The sequence below is a fragment of the Lepus europaeus genome, chromosome 4 (genome assembly GCF_033115175.1).
Source record: "Lepus europaeus isolate LE1 chromosome 4, mLepTim1.pri, whole genome shotgun sequence".
NCBI classification, from domain to species: domain Eukaryota; kingdom Metazoa; phylum Chordata; class Mammalia; order Lagomorpha; family Leporidae; genus Lepus; species Lepus europaeus.
The window spans coordinates 50,871,067-50,894,940 of NC_084830.1; positions in this window are offsets into that span (position 1 = coordinate 50,871,067).

Below are 23,874 nucleotides of genomic sequence, written 5' to 3' on the forward strand. Positions count from 1 at the left end.
CCTGAGGCCAGCTGTGGGAGGGCTGGTGCTATTTTGGACATAAGCAGGTAGCAGCTGCTCCAGCTCTTGTGTGTGCACCCAGCAACTAGCAGGGATAATCTCCATCCTGTCGACACAGGCAACCACAGCAGTCTGAGTGCAATTGGCAGGGATGATCTCCACCTTTTTAGTGGGGCAACAGCAGCAGCTGCTCTGCACCCCCCACCCAGGTAACAGGTGGGGAGAGGGAGCCATCCTGACAGAAAGGAAGTGTCACCTACAGGGACTCTTGTGCTCCCCCAGCACAATTGTGAAATGAATGGGGCTGCAGCCAGTGGGTATTGTGCATGTGTGTGATCCAGGGATTTTACCAGAGAGAAAAATCTGTATTCCCCATTGACTTTGAGTCTGGCTGGGAGGATTGGGCTCAGTCCACCTGGGCAGAACACACACAGGCATTGGCTCTGGAAATCCAATCCCTCAGTCTCTGTATGCATATAACAGGCTAGCAGAGCGGAGTAGATCCTCTTGCACTCCTTGACCTTGGAGGCTGTGGGTGCTGAGACTATGAAAACTCTGTGACTGCATGAGAGGGTACAGGGTATAGCTGGGTCTGTGGGAAATCACTGTAAGTGGTGTCATATGATCAGAGTTCCCTGATTGTCTGGGGTAGGTCACTGCAAAGGGATCCGAGCTTACACTGAGGAGTGTATAGATCCTTGTTGCAGTCCATGTGGAAGCATAGACGAGTACTACATTAACCAAGGGTTAACACCTGGGCACTAATTACCTTGGAAGAAATGAGGTGAGGGTTTGGTCAAGCCACAAAAAATGATGATACCACTCCCTTGTAAACAAGAAATCTACCATGCCCAACTTGGGTGTCATCTTCCATACTCATCTCACCCTGGATAACTGACCAGAGCTCCCTGGCAGCACCCAGCACACGTCTGGGTAATCACTGAAAGCAGACATTCCAATAAACCAAAGAGGTATATTTCAAATATAAAAGCTACAACAAGTATATCCACAAATGCCCAAAAATAAATACAGAAACTCAAGAAACAACATTAAGGAAGACAACATGAAACCACCAAAGGAACACAACACTTCAACATTAGAATGTGAAGATGAAATGATTGATGAAAAGCCTGAAACAGAATGTAAAAAATTAATCATAGAATCACTCAAAAGCAATCAGAAGCAAATCAATGAACTAAAGAAACCATACATGCCATGAATGAAGATTTTTTCATGAAATTGAGATTTTAAAGAGAAATCAAACTGAAAATTTGAAATGCAAAAAACTTAATAGATCAAACATGGTAGAAAACCTTAACAACAGACTCACTGAGGCAGAAGAAAGACTATCCAAGCTAGAAGACAAATCTTTGGAAATTTTTCTGTCAGTCTAAAAAAGAAAAAATTAGAAAACTTGAAAACGGTGTTGGAGATTTATGAGATACTATCAAACTACTCAAGATATTGGTCTTGGGAGTTCCTGAAGGTGTGGAAAAAAGAGAATAGACTAAAAGGCCTATTTAGTGAAGTAATTACAGAAAACTTCCCCAATTTGGGGAAAAAGAAATCCAGGAACAGCAAGCACATAGAATTCCTGATAGACATGACAAGAAAAGATCTTCATAATGATACACTGTAATCAAAATTCCAACAGTAAAACATAAAAAAAGATTTTAAAATGTGCACGAGAGAAATTCCAGATTACTTTCAGAGGATCTCCGATTATACACAGCTCACTTCTCATCAGAAGCCCTACAGGCCAGAAGAGACATATGGTGAGACATAGTCAAAGTCTTAAAAGAACCCAAAATACTGTAACCCCCAATGACCTTCCATAACAAACAGAAATTGAAAGAATTTGTCACCATTCCTTCAGCATTATAAAAGATGCTTAAGGATGTGCTACACACAGAAACATGGTCATCATTATGAAAAAAAGGTAAAGGTAGAAAATCAAAGTAAAAGAATAAAGGAAATCCCAAGTAAAAAACAGGAATATTTATGGAAAAATGGCAGGGCAAAGGTGTTACTTATCAATAGTCACCTTGAAAGTAAATGGCCTTAACTCTCCAGTTAAAAGATACAGACTGACTGAATGGATTAAAAAACAAGACCCATCTATTTGCTGTCTACAAGAAACACATCTCACCACAGATTGAAAGTGAAAGGATGGAAAAAGATACTCCATGCTAACAGAAACCAAAAAAGAGCTGGTGTCGCCATTGTAATATCAGACAAAATAGACTGTAACACAAAAACTGTTAAATGAGACAAAGAAGGGCACTATGTAATGATTAAGGGATCAAACACACACTGGTAAAGAAATTATTAATAATTTAATGGTATTCAAACACCATTATGACCCATGCCACACTGAAAATTACCATCACGTTCATTTTCACTGGGTTTTGAAGGTAAAAACAAAATCAGTTTACCTTTTCTTTCATGGTATTGGAAATGATTTTTTTCTTGTTATTTCAACCCACACAAACCTCTACAAAAGCTTACCTAATTCAAAGTTCAATCAAGGTAGTATCATGTATACTGCTTATGCTAGTTTGGGTACATGATTTCCTCCCTGAATCTGAGAAAAAAAGCCTTAATGTTCTCAAGAAATGAATTATCTTATGGAAATTACAAAGTGTTCGAATAAAGCAAAATTGTTAGGGAAGAATAAAAGAAATTTGGGATCTCACATCTCCATGTCAGCACCTCTTGCCAGTCCTTTTGCCTTGAACACTGTAATAAAACAGTGGTACCTTATAACCAGAGTCCTTTTACAAACTGGTATGCAGAGAATAAACAGCCTAGTTACCTTTAAAAGTGTATACAGGCGAGGGCCTTTGGCCCACCCATTTAATGCCTGTTTCAATTAGGATTACCTCAATTCCATTTCCAACTCTGGCTTCTAACTCCTGCTTACTGATGTTGCAAACTCTGGGAGACAACAGTAGTTTGATCCCTGTGCCAACCTACAATACCTGAACTAAGTTCCTGACTCCCTTGTAGACATTCTGAGGCATAAACTAGCATAAGGGACAGATATATTCTCTCTCTCTCTCTGTCTGTCTCTCTCTGTCTCTCTCTCTCTCTCTCTCTCTCGATTTCTTTCTCTCTCTCTCTCTCTCAAATAATTTTTAAAGTGTATCCAGAGAAATAAAAGTTTGTATTTTTTCCTTGAAAATGGTGGGGAGGTAGAACAGGAGTTTCATAAACACTCATTTAGAAGAGCTCTCAGAAAAACTTGTGAAGCTGGACCTTGCATAAGGGAAAGAATATTGAAAATTCAGGTCACCTACAAAAGCAAAAAAAAAAAAAAAAAAGTGAATCAGTTTCAATCTTAATGGGAGAGACCCTTGGGCATCTTCCTGTTTTGCCCAACCAATCCAGGTTCTCTGAAGCATATCCCTGTAGAGGAAGTGATTAAGGATTAAGGAGAGCGATTCTGTGTGGGGACGACTGCACTTTCACATGGCTCAAGCATACAGCCCTCAAAGGAAATCTAATCAGGGTGAGCTGGGTCAGAGTCAGTGACTTCATGTAATTGGCATTGAACATGACTCTCACAGCTGCTGCACTGATTTTTGGCATGGGTTTCCTCTACCCAGACATAAACCTAGTCAAACACAGAAGTGTCAGAAGGGGAAATCACAGGAGAGTCCTCTTTCTCCTATGCTTATAAGGATGTTCTTACGCAATCTTTGGTGTGTGACCTGAGACTGTGAACTGTGTAACAAACTTTGTAGGTAATATTGCTCACCATTTTTTGCAATCTCAACTCACACATATGAAAAACACATTTTTATGGCCATAGTTCTTAATTGAACAGCCATTCCTCCACTCTTTTCTTCTAAGAAGGTATATCTGAAAGCAAGAATCTTAGTGTAACATTATTATGAATCCATTCTGATTAGAAGTAAATTATCATAAAAACTTTAGGCTTTAACCATTATTTTATACAAATGTCTAATTAGTTACTTCATCACTAGCTTCAACACAGCAGTTTGCTTTGCTGCCATGCAGTTATTAATCAGTCTGAGGGTGATGCTTAGACAGTTAACCAACCTCCTTGTTAAAGTCCTTCAACATACAAGAAAATATTCATTTAACCCAGAAATGTACATAAAAACATCCACTTATAATGAAATTAGGAAGTGATTATTTTATAATGAGTAAAACCACAATATAATGTGAATTTTTTATAATCAGAATAAGTGGTTAATGAGAACATAGGTATATACAATAAATTACAAATAATTCTTGGGGAAAACAGAATGTGAATAAAGAAAAAGATGAGCAGTTGTGCTTGAAGCAGAAAAAGGAGAAAACTGCTTTTATATATTATATATATATTATATTAGTATGCACAAAGATGTGGTTTTATTCTATGTCATTCTAAAAGATGTAGAAAGAAAGGTAGTGGAAAATCATGGAGTCCATGTAAAGAGTGAATTTTGTCATTTTATCCTATAGAGAATGAAGATGGGAAATAGGGAGAGTCAGAAGCAGGGAGACCAATGAGGAGAACACTGGAGTAGTTTAACTGAAAGATGTTTCAAGAAGGACTGCAGCCCTGGAGATAAGAAGAGGAGTGAATTGTAAAGATGTAAAGATATCATGGACAAAAAGAGATTACCAATTAAAAGTAAGGAAGGTCTACGGCCATACCACCTTGAACATACACAATCTCGTCTGATCTCAGAAAAGTCAGGAAGAGAGGGAAAAATTGAGTATGCCTCCGGGTTACTGAATTGAGCAACTGAAAAAATGATGGATCTGTTCAAATAATTACAGAATGCATACAGAAATTGAAATGTGAAGTGTACATTATAAATATGTAGAATCATGTATCAATCAAAATCATAATAAAAGTACTAACGGCAAAAAGAACTCTAGCAGTGGCCAGTGTCGTGGCGTAGAGGGTAGAGCCTCTGCTTGCAGAGCCAGCATCCCATATGGGCACCAGTTCAAGTCCAAGATTCTCCACTTCCAATCCAGTTTCCTGCCAATGTGCCTGGGAAGGAAGTGGCAGAAGGTTCAAGTGCTTGGGTCCCTGCTATCTATGTGGGAGACCCAGAAGAGGCACCTGACTCCTGGCTACTGGCTTTGGCCTGGCCTAGCTACGGCTGCTACAGCCATTTGCAGAGTGAACCAGCAAATGGAAGATCTCTCCCTCCCTGTTTCTCTCTCTCTCCTTCTCTCTTTGTATCTCTGACTTTCAAATAAATAAGGAAATCTTAAAAAAAAAAAAAAAGAACTCTAGCTGGTTGATCAGTGAATATTTTTGATAGCTTACTATGAACTAGCCCATGAACTTGATGAAATAAAGTTATTGCATTGTAGCAATTCAAAATATAGGCCCTGGACTCAGAGTGATCTGGATTCAAATGTAAGATTTGTATATAACAATCAGCTAGCATTGTATTTTTCTAAGTTTTATTTTGTTCACCTGTAAAATGGAGTGTGATAGTCATGGAGGTGCATGACATAAGGAGTTCAGATTAAAAGGCCCAGTTGAGGATGCATTTAGAATCTGCTTCAAGTTCCAAGCTAAGGTTATACCATTTGTAGCTACTGATCTACTGTGTGATATTGGCATGCAGCAAAAATTTTTATAATAGGAGAATACATATATTTATGATCAGGTGATTTTAAAAAAAACATTTGTTTATTTCTTTTCTTTGAGACAGAGAAAGAGAGAGAGATCTTCCTCTAGTTAACTCTGCAAATGGCTGATAGCAAGCGTTGGGTCAGGTTAAAGCCAGGAGCAAGAGACTCCATCCAAACGTCCCACATGGGACAAACTCAAGTACTTGAGCTATCAGCTGCTGCTTCTCAGACATATTAGCAGGGAGCTGGATATGCAATGGAGGAACCAGGACTTCAGCCAACACTCTGATATGGATGTAAGCATCCCACAAAGTGGGTTAACCAAGTTCCTAGCCATGGTCATTTGATTTTTGGCAAGGATGCCAGAACAGTTCAATGAGGAAGAGAACAATCTTTTTCTTTTCTTTTCTTTTCTTTTCTTTTCTTTTCTTTTCTTTTCTTTTCCTTTCTTTTCTTTTCTTTTCTTTTTTTTAAAAAAAGGCAGAGTTAGACAGTGAGAGAGAGAGGGAGAAGGAGAGAGAGAGAGAGAGAGAAAGAGAGAGAGAGAGAGAAAAGTGTTCCTTCCATTGGTTCACCCCCCAAATGGCCGCTATGGCCAGTGCTGCACCAATCCGAAGCCAGGAGCCAGGTGCTTCCTCCTGGTCTCCCATGCGGGTGTAAGGCCCAAGCACTTGGGCCATCCTCTACTGCCTTCCCAGGCCATAGCAGAGAGCTGGACTGGAAGAGGAGCAACTGGGACAGAATCCGGTGCCCCAACCAGGACTAGAACCCAGGGTGCCGGTGCTGCAGGCAGAGGATTAGTCAAGTGAGCCCTGGCACCTACCGAGAATAAACTTTTTCAAAGAGTGCTTGGAAAACTGGTCATCCACATGCAACTGAAATAAAGATAATGGAGCTGCCACAGATCTCCTAACACATATTTTTAAAAATGAATTCTAAAAATAAATGTGATATGTTCATGGATTGGAAGAATCAACATCATCAAAATGTCCATACTACCAGAAGCAATTTATAGATTAAATGCCATCCCAATCAAAATACCAACAACATTCTTTGCACATCTAGAAAAATTGATGCTAAAATTCATATGGAAACACAAAAGACCCTGAGTAGCTAAAGCAATTTTATACAACAAAAATAAAGCCAGAGGCATCACAATAACTGATTTTAAGACAAACTACAGGACAGTTATCATCAAAACAGCCTAGTACAGTGACAAAAACAGATGTGTAGACCAATGGAACAAAATAGAAACTCCAGAAATCAATCCATGCATCTACAGCCAAATTTTATTTGCCAAAAGAGCTAAAATCAATTCCTGGAGCAAGGACAGTCTCTTAACAATTGGTGTTGGGAAAATTGAATCTCCATGTGCAGAAATATGAAACTAGACCCCTACCTTACACCTTACACAAAAATCCACTCAAGATTGATCAAAGACCTGAATCTATAACCCAATACCATCAAATCATTAAATAACATTGAGGAAACCTACAAGACATTGGTATAGGCAAAGACTTCTTAGAAAAGATCCCAGAAGCCACAGGAAATCAAAGCCAAAATTGACAAATGAGATTACATTAAAGTGAGAAGCTTCTGCACTACAAAAGAAATACTCAGCAAAGTTAAGAGGCAACTGACAGAATGGGAGAAAATATTTGCAAACCACACAGCTGATAAAGGGTTAATATCCAGAATCTATAAAGAGCTCAAGAAATTCAACAACAATGAAACAAACAGTCCAGTTAAGAAATGGACAAAGGACTTGAACAGGCATTTTTCAAGAGAGGAAATTCAAATGGCCAACAAACACTTGAAAAAAGGCTCAGGATTACTAGCCTTCAGGAAATCCAAATCAAAACCACAATGAAGTTTCAACACACACCAGTTAGAATGGCTCTCACACGGAAATCAACAAGCAACAAGTGCTGGCGAGGATGTAGGACAGCTGTTGATGGGAATGTAAACTGGTGCAACCACTGCAGAAGACAGTATGGAGATACCTCAGAAATCTGAATATAGACCTACCATAGGATACAGCCATCTCACTCCTGGAAATTTGCCCTAACCAAAAGAAAACAGCATATGAAAGAGATATCTGTGCCCTCGTGTTCATTGCAGCATAATTCACAGTAGCTAAGATATGGAATCAACCCAGATCAACTGTTGACTGGATAAAGAAATTATGGTATATATACACTATGGAGTACTGATCAGCTGCTAAAAAAAAAGATGAGATCCTGTGTTTGACAACAAGATGGATAAAACTGGAAACTATTCTACTTAGTGAAATAAGCCAGTCTCAAAAAGACAGATATCATATGTTTTCCATGATCCAAGGTAACTAAGAGAGTACCTAAAATGTAATGTATTGGAGTGAAATGGATATTTTGAGATTCAATGATTGTTTATAGCCCTTGTCTCTATTGTTGAGGAACATTATTGTTTTTCCTCATATTATTTGTTGAACTCTTTTACTTAGTGTAAGGTTAACTTTATGATCATTAAGTCAGCTGACAATAGATCTTTGTAAAGATTAAGAGTGGGAATTGGAAAGGGAGGAGGAAGAGGGTTGGAGTGTAGGCAGGTGGGAGGATAGAGTAGAAAGTATTACTATGTCTAAAATAAAATATATATATTATATAATATATATATATATATATATATAAAAGGGGGACCAGTAATGTGGCATAACAATTAAAGCTGCAGCCTGAGGTGCCAGCATCCTATATGGACACTGGTTCAAGTCCTGGCTGCTCCTCTTCTGATCCAGCTCTCTGCAATGGCCTGGGAAAGCTGTACAAGATGGTCCAGATCCTTGGGCCCCTGCACCTGTGTGGGAGACCTAGAAAAAGCTTGTGGCTCCTGGTTTCAGATTGGCACAGCTCTGGCCATTGCAGCCATCTGGGGAGTGAACCAGTGGATGGAAGACCTATCTCTCTCTCTCACTCTCTCTCTGCCTCTGCCTCTCTGTAGCTCGCCTTTCAAATGAATGGATATATATATATATATATGGATAAATGTACATAAAATGTAAAATGGATAAATATATATAATATATAAAGGAAATGTAATAACTAACACCATACACCTCAGAAGAAAGTAGACATGTGGAATGTGATCTTGTATAAGGAAATGGTTTCTTAGATACAATACCAAAAGCACATGTGATGAAAGACATTTGGACTATCAAATTGAAATACTTGTATGTCAAAGCATACCATGAAAGGAAGTTAAGAGACATTACACATAAAATACTCACAAATGTTATATTGACATGGAACTTCTATCCAGGATATATAAAATCTCTCACAAGTTGACAACAAAAGATAACCCATTTTTGATATCTGCAAAAGACTTAAATATCTATTTCTCAAAAGAAGACATAAAAGGATGTGCCAATGAGCATATGAATTGATGCTGAACATTAGTCATCAGAAAAATATAAATCAAAACTATATCCAGATGTGCATAATTTTAAGTAGATAATAACAAGTATTGGAAAACATGAGGAGACATACCTTGGAGGTAGGAATGTAAAATGGTGTGACCCCTTTGGAAAGCAGTTTGATACTTCTTCAAAATGTCAAATGCAAATTCACCATATAACTCGGGAGTTCCACTCTTAGGTATATATGTATCCAAGAGAAATAAAAATGTGTCCATACAAATATTTGCATAAATGTTCAGACTAGGCTTATTTACAACAGACAAAAAGTAGAAACAACCTAAATTTCCATAAATTACTGCTAAATGAACAAAACATTGTGCATCCAAAAATGGTACATTAGTTTGCAATTTTAAAAATGAAGTACTCATAAAACTTAAGGTCATATACAAATTAAAATAAGCTGATCACAAAAGATCATATTCTATATTATTTCATTTACGTGAAACTACCAAAATAGGTAACTCCTTTGACTGACAGTAGATTAATGGTTGACAGGGACTGGAGGAGAGACATGACAAATAACTAGATGAGGGAATTGAAAGCATTTTAAAATTAGATTGTGATGAAACTGCTGTAACCCTTTGAATGTACTGCAGTTTATGTTATTCCCCACACTTAATAGGCAGATTGCATGGTATGTGCATTATTTCCATAAAGCTGGATTTTTTGGTCAACTAAAAATTCATAACTTATAAAAAATTAGACTGTATTTTAGTATAAATGAAAAGAAAAAAGATTATTCATTTCCTGGGGTACCTGTAATAAAGTACCAGCTATTGAGTAGCTTAACACGACAGAAATGTGCTGTCTTTGCAGTTCTGATAAAGTCAAGGTGTCAGCATGGTTGGTTCCTTCTGAGAGATCTGAGGGAAAATCAGTTGCATGCCTCTCTCCTAGCTTCTGGTGGCTGTGGGAGATCCTTGGTGTTCCATGGCTTGTGGGTGAATCAATTCAGTCTTTTTCTCCATCTTCTCCCTCTCTGTCTTCACATGGTCATCTTCACCTCTTATCTCTGTGTATCTCCTTTTTTTCCTATGAAGATCCCCATCACATTGAATTAGCCCTACGCTAATGATCTCATCTTAATTTGATTATGTCTGCAAAAACCCTATTTCCAAATAGTCACATTCACCAGTGCTTTCGTTTGAGGGAACACAATTCACCCCATAAGATATCAGAAGTTAACCTATAGTCATTCTCTCATACGGGCCATTGTTTTGAATAGTTCAGTGTTAGGAGCAAACTAGGTAGTAAATATTCATTGATTAAACTACTCAATCTATATTGCTGTCCACTTTAATTTGAAAGACCTTTAGGGATAGAGACTATAATCTTACTTGAATTCATGTCCTAATGTTTAATTAAAGGAGTCTTCCTTCTAATCAAAAGTTTTGCATTTGCATTCTTTGCCAAAATAAGTGTTTGATGGATTGTTTGCTGAATTAGTCCAATGATTCATTTAAGTGGAACCCTGTTAACTCATCAACTCAGTCAAAACGATCTTGAAGTTAGTACTGTTGATTCACCCTGTTGACTCACTTTTTTTTTCTTTTTTTTTATCTTTTATTTAATTAATATAAATTTCCAAAGTACAGCTTATGGATTACAATGGCTCCCCCCCCCCATAACTTCCCTCCAACCCGCAACCCTCCCCTTTCCCGCTCGTTCCCCCCTTCCATTCACATCAAGATTCATTTTCAATTCTCTTTATATATAGAAAATCAGTTTAGTATATGTAAAGTAAAGATTTCAACAGTTTGCCCTCACATAGCAACACAAAGTGAAAAATACTGTTGGAGTACTAGTTATAGCATTAAATGACAGTGTACAGCACATTAAAGACAGAGATCCTACGTGATATTTTTTTTAAAAATTGATTAATTTTCTATGTAATTTCCAATTTAAAACCAAGGGTTTTTTTTTTTTCATTTCCAATTATCTTTATATACAGAAGATCGATTCAGTATATACTAAGTAAAGATTTCATCAGTTTGCACGCACACAGAAACACAAAGTGTAAAAATACTGTTTCAGTACTAGCTATAGCATTACTTCACATTGGACAACCCATTAAGGACAGATCCCACATGGGACGTAAGTACACAGTGACTCTTGATGTTGATTTAACAATTTAACACTCTTGTTTATGGTGTCAGTAATCTCCCTAGGCTCTAGTCATGAGTTGCCTAGGCTATGGAAGCCTTTTGAGTTCACCGACTTGGATCTTATTCCGACAAGGTCATAGGCAAAGTGGAAGCTCTCTCCTCCCTTCAGAGAAAGGTACCTCCTACCTTGATGGCCCCATTCTTTCCACTGGGATCACACTCACTGAGATCCTTCATTTAGGTCTTCTTCTTTTTTTTTTTTCTAGAGTGTCTTGGCTTTCCATGCCTAAAATACTCTCATGGGCTCTTCAGCCAGATCCGAATGCCTTAAGGGCTGCTTCTGAGGCCAGAGTGCTATTTAGGACATCTGCCATTCTATTAGTCTGCTGTGTATCCCAATTTCCATATTGGATCATTCTCTCCCTTTTTTATTTTATCAGTTAGTATTAGCAGACATTAGTCTTGTTTGTGTGATCCCTTTGACTCTTAGATCTATCAGTAGACTCACTTTTTTTAAAAAAGATTTTTTATTTATTTATTCAAGAGGTGGAGTTACAGAAACTGAGACGAGAGACAGTGAGAAAAGTCTTTCTTCCATTGGTTCACTCCCTACATGGCCACAACAGCTGGAGATGTGCTGACAGAAGCCAGGAGCCAGGAGCTTCTTCCAGGCCTCCCATGTGGGTGAGGGGCCCAAGGGCTTGGGCCGTCTTCTACTGCTTTCCCAGGCCATAGCAGACAGCTGGATTGGAAGAGGAGCTGCTGGGACTAGAACCGGTACCCATATGGGATGCTAGTACTGCAGGCGGAGGATTAACCTACTGCACCATACCGCCAACCCTGACTCACCCTCCTTGAAAACAACTTTGACCCCATTTCATTTCTTCATGCTTTATTCTCTGGAAATTGGGAATATTCTCACACTAATCCTTCATTATGCCAGTGTCAAGACCAAGTAATCTCAAATTCTCTAACATTCCACAAGAATCTATACATAAGGCATTATGAAGTAAGCAGAAATTGTTCATTGTTAATTTTCATTTTAAAAGCAGTTAAAACTCCTTGTTTTAACATGGCCTATATACTTATGCCACTTTATTGAAATACATAAGAATTCCAATTAAACATCTTCAAATATATGATATTTATTCAAAGTTTTACCATGGATCTTTGGCTGTTCCTTAATCTATTTCACACACACACATACACATGCACACATACACACACCAGCACACACACACATACACACTTTTCCTGAAATTTTCCTCTGCATTAACAAAGCATAATCATTCTATATAACTAAATAGCATATGTTAGGACTTCCAAAAGTAACAGATATGTGCCTTCATTTTTTTTCTGTTTATTATTATATACAATCTTACATATACCTATTTTGAAAATTCCATGAGCAATTAATTATAGCATGCTTTCATTCATTTTAATTATAAATTATCTTGCATGGAAATCACATCTAATTTTTCATTCATATGTTAAATTATGAAGCAACACAAAAGTGTTTAGAAATATATCATGGATAGTTCTTACTATCTCAGTTTCATTGCACCCTTAGGTTTCATTTTGAGTAGTTGGACATAAAATAAATTTGAGTATTAGGCATAGGTGTGTGTTGTTTGGGAGGAATCATTTTACTAAATATATTCAGAACTATAAAATGTTTTATTGATTTTGGTTTATTTACAGAAAAGGAAGTGTAAATAGAGCACATCATTTTAAGGGCGGTAAATGGCTTTTTAGAGCATTCCAAATGTATAGGAAAATACCTAATGGCTTTTCATAACATTTCTAAGAAAGATTTTATTTAATATTGAGCAATTAACCATGAGAAAGAATCAATGTTTCACTCAATACAGAGGAAGATTTTCCTACAAGTAACATGAAGAAAAGGTTTATAATGATTATTTTTAAGCCTTTGCTCTTGTGAATTGGGAGTTTTTCCCAGGGCTAGATGCCCTTTGACACTGCCCCAGTCTGTTTCCTGGATTCTGCTCCTAACTCCTATCTATCTTGCCTTCTATTATGTTTCTTAGCTCAATGCTGTCTCACAGTAACAGGCCAATTATGGGCTTATTTCACTATTACAACTTATTGTACATAGCAAAGGACCATTTGCCTAGATTAAAACTAGTACAAAGGGAATATTATACTACTACTTATTCATTAATTTTCTCACAAAGCACAACATAGAAAATATTGAATTACCAGGAAATGAACACAAGATATATATTTTTTCTTCTAATATAAGCTGTAAGTTGGAGCACTACAAATAATTATTGTGAATAATGTCCATATAAGTAAACCTAGTGCTTTGAACAGAGTGAAAATAACCTTCTGTGTCAATCCAGATGAGAGTCAATACAGGTTATATCCTGCCTATATGAGATACAATTGTGTCCCATATCCTATCACTTCTCAGCCTTTTGGCTAAGATCAAGTGTAGTACATTTATGTCCCATATCCTGAATCAGAGTATTTTGAAGGCAAATATCATGACCCATTCATCTCCATATCCTCAATGCCTACAAAACATCTTCCAAAATCTAGAAACTCAGTGAACTTTTCTTGGTGTTGCTTTGCTTCTGATTTTAATTGTATAAATTAGATAGAAACCTTTTGAGTGCTTCAACCTCCACAGAGGTAATTCCTACTATGAATTTGGCCTTTTACTCCCCTATGGATACTTTCCACAGCATTTTAAATGCAATAGGTTATTAGCTAAAAACAAAAAGATAATCCTTTGGGAAATTCTTAAACTTTGTACAAACAACATTGCATAGCACATTTTATAACATTCTTGTTACATAAATACTATATTCCCTATGAGATGCTTTTAACTCTGAATTAATTGATTATAACTTCTGCATAGCAAACTGATGCAATAATACTTAAATGATGAATTTTGTTAAAGGTTTATATATCCATTCATATAATTATGTTTCTTCTCTTTTATTAATATGGTATGGTATGTCATTACAATTTTTGTATGGAAAATTCTAGGAATCAGTCCCAACTGTTATTGCCTGATGTTAATATTGTTGAAATAATTTGCCTGGGATTGTATTTCAAGAATTTATACTCAGGTATTTTTATGGGGCCGAGGCTGTGGCATAGCGGGTAAAGCTGCTGCCTGTAGTACCAGCATCCCATATGGGTGCCAGTTCGTGTCCTGGATTCTCCACTTCTGATTCAGCTCTCTGCTAAGGCCTGGGAAAGCAGTAGAGGATGGCCCAAGTCCCTGGGTTCTACTCAGATAGTTTTAAATCTTTATTTCTTTACTACCAGCACCTCTGTTTGTTCAATTATCTTAAAAAAAACTGCACTTAAAAAACTGCACTAATATTACAGCCTTTTTAATGGGAGAGCTTAATATGCTTCTGTTTGTTGTTGTTGATCCATCCATGTAGCCGCATTCCATATCTTTTCTCTTTTTTAAAAAAAGATTTATTTATTTATTTGAAAGACAACATTACAGAGAGGCAGAGACAGAGGTAGAGGTGAGAGAGAGAGAGAAAGAGAGGTCTTCCGTCCACTGGTTTGCTCCCTAGATGGTCGCAACTGCTGGAGCTGTGCCTATCTGAAGCCAGGAGACAGGAGCTTCTTTCAGGTCTTCCACGTGGGTGCAGGGGCCCAAGGACTTCAGCCATCTTGTACTACTTTCCCAGGCCATAGCAGAAAGCTAGATCAGAAATGGAGCAGCCAAGATTGGAAACAGCACCCATATGGGATGCTGGCACTGCAGGCGATGACTTTACCTGCTACTCCACAGTGCCGGCCCCCTATCTTTTCTATTTTATTCTTTCCAATTACCATTTTGTGTTTGACTTTTTTTTCTTAATTTGTGTTATCTCTGGATTGATACTGTTTTCTAACATTATTTTGTTTTCTATGCGAACTTAGAAGTTATTGATTTCTTTTCTCACATTGGTTATTTGAAAATTTGAATTTGGCCGGCGCCGTGGCTTAACTGGCTAATCCTCCGCCTTGCGGTGCTGGCACACCGGGTTCTAGTCCCGGTGGGGCGCCGGATTCTGTCCCGGTTGCCCCTCTTCCAGGCCAGCTCTCTGCTATGGCCTGGGAGTGCAGTGGAGGATGGCCCAAGTGCTTGGGCCCTGCACCCCATGGGAGACCAGGAGAAGCACCTGGCTCCTGGCTTCGGATCAGCGAGATGCGCCGGCTGCAGCGGCCATTGGAGGGTGAACCAGTGGCAAAAAGGAAGACCTTTCTCTCTGTCTCTCTCTCTCTCACTATCCACTATGCCTGTCAAAAAAAAAAAAAAGAAAATTTGAATTTAAATACTTAGGATTTTTTTCTGAGATTTAGTTTTTTTTAAAATGGAGATAATAATATTTCACTGCCTACCTCAAAGGGTTGCTGTGAAACTTAAATGGGCTTATTTAGGAAAAAAACACTTGGAAATTACATAATAGAAGAGTGAAATATTACAGATAAATAGATTTATGTATGAAAAGGCCTATCCAAAATCCTTCAAATATTGTGATCTTTTTCTTTTTTGGTTGGGAAAAATAACTTTTATAATTCATCTGAATACAATTATTGTAGAAAAGTAAAAGTTAAAGTGTAGCTAGATATACCTTGTTCTAGGCTACACTGAGAGTCACTACTACCTGTCACAATACCATCTATACAGTGCTGGGACTGTGACAAATGGCATCCAAGGGCTTCTGTCCCTTAACATTCTGTGACTCTCAGCTCTTAGATAATCAAATACTAATATCACATGATTCCTACACTTTCACATTCTTTTTCTTAAGATTTATTTTTTTGCATGCATTTCATAAATACAACTTTAGGAACATAGTAATTCTTCCCACTATACCCACACTCCTACCCCTCTTCCTCCTCCCACTCCTATTCCCAGTCTTATGTTTAATTTTGATCTATTTTCAATTAACTGTATACATTGACGATTAGCTCTATTCTAGGTAAAGTGTTCAACACTGTATGAGAAAGAGAAAGAAAAAGGAAGAAAAAAAAAAAAAACTGTTCCTTAATAGTCCAGACAAGGGTTGTTCAAAGTTATTGCATCGTGCAGTTAATTTCTATCCTTTTTTTTTTTTGACAGGCAGAGAGAGAGAGAGAGAGACAGAGAGAAAGGTCTTCCTTTTCCATTGGTTCACCCCCCAAATGGCCACTGCGGCTGGTGCACTACGCCGATCTGAAGCCAGGAGCCAGGTGCTTCCTTCTGGTCTCCCATGTGGGTGCAGGGCCCAAGCACTTGTACCATCCTCCACTGCACTCCTGGGCCACAGCAGAGAACTGGACTGGAAGAGGAGCAACCGGGACAGAATCCGGCACCCCAACCGGGACTAGAACCCAGGCAGGGTGTTGGCGCCGCAGGCGGAGGATTAGCCAAGTGACCAGTGGCCTCAGCCTCTCTTCTTTTTTTTTAGCATTCTTTTTTTCTTGAGAAACTTAATTATCTTGAAAGAAGAACCCAAGAATGATACATCTTTTGCAAACACTTAGACATAATTATAACTTATGAGACATAAGAATATCCTCCACTTAATACACTAAAACAAAGTAATTCTTTGAGAACAAGTTTTACTATTAACTTTCATAATATAACTCTTTGAGGACAGAGGTTCTGCATGGGAAGTTAGTGCACAGTGACTCCTGTTGTGAATTTAACAATTAACACTCAGGTATGATGTCAATGACCACCCATGGTTCTTGACATGAGCTGCCTAGGCTATGGAAGCCTTTCGAATCCACAAACTCTGTCAGTATTTAGACAAGGCCATAGCAAAGTGGAAGTTCTCTCCTCCCTTCTTTGATCACCCCTTCTTTCCACTGGAGTCTCACCCACAGAGGTCCTTCTTGTAAGATAATTTTGCCACAGTGTCTTGGCTTTCCATGCCTGAAATGCTCTAATGGACTTGTCAGCCAGAACAGAATGTGAAGGACTGATTCTGAAGTCAGAGTACTGCTTAAGGTGATAGTCATTGTATGAGCCTGCTGTATGGACTGCTTCATATGCTGGAGCATTCACTCCTTTTTGAATCTATTATTATTATTATTATTATTATTATTATTGAAAGGCAGAGTGAACAGTGAGAGAGACAGAGAGAAAGGTCTTCCTTTGCCGTTGGTTCACCCTCCAATGGCCGCCGCGGCCGGCGCACCGCGCTGATCCGAAGCCAGGAGCCAGGTGCTTCTCCTGGTCTCCCATGCGGGCACAGGGCCCAAGCACTTGGGCCATCCTCCACTGCACTCCTGGGCCACAGCAGAGAGCTGGCCTGGAAGAGGTGCAACCGGGACAGAATCCGGCGCCCCGACCGGGACTAGAACCCGGTGTGCCGGCACCGCAGGCGGAGGATTAGCCTAGTAAGCCGCGGTGCTGGCCTGAATCTATTATTATTACCAAACACTTCCAATCCAGGTCCCTGTTAATGGCCTGGAAAAAACAGCGGAAGGTGACCCAAATATATGGGCCCCTGCCACTCACATGGGAGACTCAGATTGAGGCTACTGGCTCCTAGCTTCAGCCTGTCCCAGCACTAGCCACTGTAGCCATCTGGGGAGTGAACCAGCAGGTGGAAGATTTCTCTCTCTTTCTGTCTCTTCCTCTGTAACTCTAACTTTCAAATAAATAAATATTTTTTTAAAAAGCTGGAGGCATCAAAATACAAGATTTCCTGATATACCATGTGCTGTTATAACCAAAACAACAGAGTACTGGAATAAACATGGACACATAGACCAATGAAACAAAATAAAAACCCCAGGTATAAATCCATGAACCCATAAGCAACTTATTTTTCATAAGTGTTCTAAAAACATTCCCAAAAAAAAAAAAAATTCTCTATAACAACTAGTCCTTGGAGAATTGGGTTTCCAAATACAGAAATTTGAAAAAAGACCCCTACCTCACACCCCATGTGAAAACAAACTCAAAATGGATCAGGAGCTAAACCTAAAACTAAACTGTCGCTGGCGCCGCGGCTCACTAGGCTAATCCTCCGCCTGCGGCACCGGCACAGTGGGGTTCTAGTCCCGGTTGGGGTGCTGGATTCTGTCCCGGTTGCTCCTCTTCCAGTCCAGCTCTCTGCTGTGGCCTGGGAGTGCAGTGGAGGGTGGTCCAAGTGCTTGGGCCCTGCACCTGCATGGGAGACCAGGAGGAAGCACCTGGCTCCTGGCTTTGGATCGGCGCACCACGCCGGCCGCAATGCGCCAGGCGTAACGGCCACTTATGGGGTGAACCAATGGAAAAGGAAGACCTTTTTCTCTTTCTCTCTCTCTCACTGTCTAAGTCTGTCTGTCAAAAAAAAAAAAACAAACAAACAAACAAACAACAAAAACTAAACTGTCAACCTACTAAAAGAAAACATTCCAACACATTGGCATAGGCAATGACTTTGTAGATAAAAACATGAAAGCACAGACAATAAAAGCAAAAATAGATCAACAGGATTACATCAAACTAAGAAGTTTCTGCACAGCAAAAATAATTAACAAAATGAAGAGACACTGGTAGAATTGGAGAAAATAGTGGCAAACAGTGCATATGATAAAGGATTAATATACAGAATATTTAAGGGGCTCAAAAATTCAACAACAACAAAAGAAACAATCTAATTAAGAAATAGGCAAAGAATATAACTGAACACTTTTCAAAAGAAGAAATAAAAATTATTAGAAGTCAAATGAATAAGATGCCCAGAATCACTAGCTATTGGGAAAATGCAAATAAAAAACACAATGAAATAACATCTCACTCCAATTAGAATGACTATGATCCAAAAGTCAATAAGTAACATATGCTGGTGAGGTTGTAGAGAAGTGTCCCTTAATACAATGTTGATGGGAATGAAAATCAGTACAATCATAATGGAAAATTGTATGGAGAGTCCGAAAAAAATAAAATAAATCTACCATATGATTCAGTCATCACACTTCTGTGAATATAACCAAAGAAAAGAAAGTCAGCATATTGAAGGGATACCTGCACTCCCACATTTACTGCAGCCCAATTCACAATATTAAAGACATAAAATCAACCTAGTTGTCCTTCAACTGTTCACTGAATTTGAAAATATAGATATATATACATAATGGAATATTACTCAGCTATAAAAAAAGAATGAAATTGTGACATTTACAATAAAGCATGGATCCCACGGTGAGTACCCTTTGTTCCACAATAATTGTGATATAAAGATCTCTTGCAAACTTCCATGAATCCAGATGCATTCCTCTTCTCCAGAACTTCTCACTCTTCATTTCTTCTCTTCCCTGGATTCTGGCCAACTAGCCAAGTTATTCATCATTGCCCATGAGTTCACATAATTCCTCATTGGGCTTTTTCACTTTCCATATAAAATGCATTACCAGATGCACAACCTGAAATTTTTCCCAGTGGGAGGATTTCCCATCACAACTCTCTTTCAAGACCAACTCTAGGCTGGCGCCATGGCTCACTTGGTTAATCCTCCACCTGCGGCACCGGCATCCCATATGAGCACCGAGTACTAGTCCCGGTTGCTGCTCTTCCAGTCTAGCTCCCTGCTGTGGCCCGGGAAGGCAGTGAAGGATGGCCCAAGTTCTTGGGCCCCTGCACCTGCGTGGGAGACCAGGAGGAAACACCTGGCTCCTGGCTTCGGATCAGCATATCTCTGGCCATGGTGACTATTTGAGGGGTGAACCAATGGAAGGAAGACCTTTCTCTCTGTCTCTCTCTCTCTCACTGTCTAACTCTGTCAAATAAATTAAAAAAAAAAAAGACCAACTCTAAGCAGTCCATTTTTAAATTTAATTCACAAAGCAATCTGATTCATCTATATATCATGGTCAACCTCTCCCCTCCATCCTTATCTTCTAATATGTGGGTAATGTGGAGGTCTGGTCCCTTTGTCTTTGAAGTTTCCTTGGAGCTTCTAGACACAATCTGGACTAATCCTACTTCTACATTATTAATGGATTGCACAATATTTTATTTTAATTTTTCCCTGATTTATTTCTTTTTTTAAAAAAAAAAAAAGCAGGGTTGGGGAGCAGTGCTGTGGCACAGTAGGCTAAGCTGCCAGCTATAGCACTGGCATCACATATGGCTGCCAGTTCAAGTCCCAGCTGCTCCACTTCCAATCCAGCTCTCTGCTAATGTTCTTGAGAAAGTAGCAGAAGATGGCCCAAGTGCTTGGGCCACTGCCATCCACATGGGAGACACAAAGCTCCTGGCTTCTGCCTGGCCCAGCCCCAAACATTGTGGCCATTTGAGAAGTGCAATCTCTCTCTCTCTCTCTCCCTCTCTTTTTGACTTATAAATAAATAAAAGAAATCTTCTTAAAACAGATTAATTTATTTATTTGAAAGGCAGAGTTAGAGAGAGAGAGAAAGGGAGAGAAAGAGAGACAGAGACAGAGAGAGATCTTCCATCCATTGGTTCACTCCCCAAATGGCCATAACAGCCAGAGTTGGACTAAGCCAAAGTCAGGATCCAGGAGCTTCTTCTGGGTCTCCCACATGGGTGACAGGGGCCCAAGCACTTGAGTCATCTTCTGCTGTTTTCCAAGGCATATTAGTAGAGAGCTTGATGGGAAGTGAAACAGCTAGGTCAAAAACCAATGCACACATAGAATGCTGGTATTACAAGCTGGAATCGTGACTTAACCCACCATGCTACAATGCTGGGGCCTTCAAAATATTTTAATGTGATGATTCAGATACAGCATAACTAATGATGGTCGTCTCTGGTCACACGGTTGTTTTAGATAGCCAGATACTTCATTTCCACAAGGGACAAATAGCTTGTCAGAGACAATCTCTAAAATAGGATTTAGGGGCCCAGCTCTGTGGTGCAGTGGGTTAAAGCCCCAGCCTGCATGTGGCATCCCATATGGGTGTCAGTTCGAGTCCCAGCTGCTCCATTTCCAATCCAGCTCTTTGCTATGGCCTGAGAAAGCAGTAGAAGATGGTCCAAGTTCTTGAACCCCTGCAACCGCATGGGAAGACCCGGAGAAAGCTCCTGGCTCCTGGCTTCAGATCAGTGCAGCTCCAGCCATTGCAGCCACCTGGGGAGTAAACCAGCAGAATGGAAGACCTCTCTCTCTCTCTCTCTCTCTCTCTCTCTCTTTGGCTCTAAATCTCTCTGTAACTCTTTCAAATAAACAAAATAAATATTTTTTAAAAAACAGGATTTAGTTCTTTGTAGCATACAACATGACTTTACTCTGAAATCCTTGGAGTCTATCCAATTTGTGATTCTCCTATTTCAATGTGGCTTAAATTCCAGTCTTTTTCTAACCACAGAGACTTCAAAAGCCATTAGATTGCAAAATTGTACAACTGCAGTGACAAGACTGCTTGCCCTGCAGCCTGGACCTGCTGCAGAACTCTGTGCTGCTCTGGGCCCCTACTTTCAAACCACAAAGAGCCCATCAAGCACTGTGCTTCCTCCTTACTGATGGAAAAAGATCCAGTTCCATAGTCCATATATTTACTGTTTCCCTAAATCCCTCAAAACCCAAGATATTATCTTTACCAGACTCTAGTATCCAATCCCAAGTCACTACTAGTAAGATTTTAATACTTTAATTGCTAGTTCTTTTAGGAGTCATCGGTACTCCTATCACCAGTGATGGAGTTCCCACTGCCAGCTGGCAGGTGAGTGCCTCAGTTCCCATTTTAGAATCTGCAATCTGGGACCATTTCCACTTCCCAATTCTTGTAGGTCAAGCTCCCTGGAAATACCCTAAGATGGAAATTTGCATACTGAGTATTTTGGGAAATGTTGCAAGGAAGAAAGGAAGCAGAACTTAGCAGAGAGAGAAGTTGAACTCAGCTGTTGTTGCAATAAAGACTTCAGCAGATCCCATGATGCATGGGTATCTCTTTAGATTTGTCCACTCTTTTGTGACAAAAATTCTAGGCCTTTATATTTACATACCAATCAGTCACTGGACAAGGGCTGCCCCAGAAAGGGGGCATAACCTTGGATAACAGGACAAATTCATTAAAAAGGGACTCAGTTTTGAACCAAGAACATTCAACACTCCTAACAGCTTTGGAAAATGTTCAGAAAAGTCAAATTATTCATCAGTTCTATTTTTCTCAGATCATAAAGCATTTAGCCTGGTCTAGCTACCCAATTACCATCCCTACTTTTGTTCAAAAATACACACCAAAAATGTTTATTGTATTTTACAAGTAGCATATTGTTGAATTATTGATTTGCTCACTAATTTTCATGTGGTCCATTCCTTCCTGTATAGTGGTGCTTTTAGTGACTTTTTGTAGTCACTTTTATCTTGGCTGAGATGTCTTGTCTTTTACTTCAGTGTTAAATGATAATTTAATTAGTTATAAAATTCCAAGTTGGAATTTATTTTCTTTCTGCTGATTATATTGGTGCATATATACTGTGTCTGAGAAGTTGTTTGCTCTCAGCCTAATTATCTTTATTTTCAATAACTTCAATGTTCTCTTCTAGAACTGCTATCACAGTTCAAAAATTTCATAGGAAATCGTATTAAGAGGTTTTTCTGTTGGTGCAAAAAAAACTTTTTATACAAGGGGTGTTCAAAAATGGAAAAATACATATTATGCAAAACTAAATAAGGATTTCAAATTTATTTTGCACCCAAATAAACTCTTTTACTTCCATTTTTCTACAAACGATTTGTAGTGCCCTTTTTTATGATGTGTGTATATTTCATCTCTTAATCTGAATTTCTGCACAGATTATTTATTTATTACTCTCTTCCAATATACCAGCTCCTCTATGCCTATAACTGATTAAAAGTATATCTCACCTATAGAGTTTTTAATTTTACTCACTATGTTATGTATTTCCAGGAGTTTTAATTGTTTCTCATACCCAGCTCTCATTTGTCTTATTTCATCTTGGGCTTTGTCCATTATTTCTTTGTTCTTTGTATATAATTTTTTTGCCTCTTGGAATACCCTAAACGTATTTATGTTCAAATATGTGTCAAATTGTTCTACTACTTTTGGGCGCCAAATTCATAGACAAAGTTTTCACTGTACTACTTTCCCGGTATTGTACTTTTTCTGCTCCATGAGTATAGGAATAATCTCCAGGATTTCATTCTCAGTTTATCTGTCCACGATTAGTTTTGTGGTACATCTACCCTGTTCCCCAAGTCCTTCATTCCTGTGCCATGTCTTGCATTGAAGTTTTGCTCTTACAGAACAGAGACAACAAGAACTTCATGGTTGCTGTCACAAGGCCATCTTGGGGCTTGGTTTCACTTGTACTCCTAAGGCTGTGTGTGCTGCTTTCTGTTTTTCATGACTTCAAACGAACCATGGGTTTTGCCCCCACACATAGCTGGTCTCAAGTGATGAGCATAGCTCTTCTTACCACCTTCCAGGCAACAATTTGTCTCACAAACATGAAATGCCTAGAGATTGGCAAGCCCGGCCCTGCATCTGCACCTCCAATAACTACCCAGAGATGTTTGCTTTGTTTTATTTTGTTTCACCACAGCTATATCTTTTTTAACTTTTGCTTTAAAAATTTATCTAGCATTGTTTGTATATTTGGAACACAAGAGTCCACCAAAGTTTCTATTTACAAGGCCTTGTTGGATCAAAGCCGACACATATTTGCTTTCAAATATTTGTTGAATGAATAAGTGAAATGCTATTTATGTTATGAGGATTCCCTCTGAACTTTTGCTTGTGCTGTTCTCTCAATCTAGAAAGATC